We start from the raw sequence: 623 nt of genomic DNA on the forward strand, positions 1-623 counted from the left end.
TTAATTTCCATTTGCAGTGTCTGATTGCAACTGGAATCACTGGAGAGGCACAAAATAACCCTGGCCCTGTATGAGCAGCAGGAGCTCTGAATAGTCCAGGGGAGCCTAAATGATCCTTCTCCTGCCCCTGTGCAGGTAGGATGCAGCCCTGCAAGCCACCCCCCTGTGCACCCCCTGCTTTGCAGTGATTTGCAACGTGCAGGTCCCCCCGTGCCAGGACTCCGTTTTCCTCATTTCCATTGGGGGAGCGGGTAAATCATCCAGCTCCTGCAGGGCTCTCTGCATTTCTCCCCGGGCAGGCATCTCCGGCCTCAACAGCAGCAGGTCGGATCACGTTGCCAGCCCTGTGCTCGTACCGGCTGGAGACAGGATTAAGGAGGAGGTTTGTGAGGTGCCAGCGGTAGTGAACGTGGGCTGCGCACACGCGTTAGCAGTCTCGGGGGAGGAGGAGGAGGAGGAAGCACAAAGCACCAGACACCTGGAGCCGCGGGCTGGCAGGGGGGAGCCAGTAGCACTACACTTCCCTCCCATGTCCGCCCCCCCCGGGGAACCCACAGCCCTCTCCCGATCGGCCATCAGCAGCCTCCCACCGCAGAGGGAGGGATCTCTGTGGCGTCCAAAGG

This window comes from Alligator sinensis, unplaced genomic scaffold, assembly GCF_000455745.1.
Source record: "Alligator sinensis unplaced genomic scaffold, ASM45574v1 scaffold696_3, whole genome shotgun sequence".
Taxonomy (NCBI): domain Eukaryota; kingdom Metazoa; phylum Chordata; order Crocodylia; family Alligatoridae; genus Alligator; species Alligator sinensis.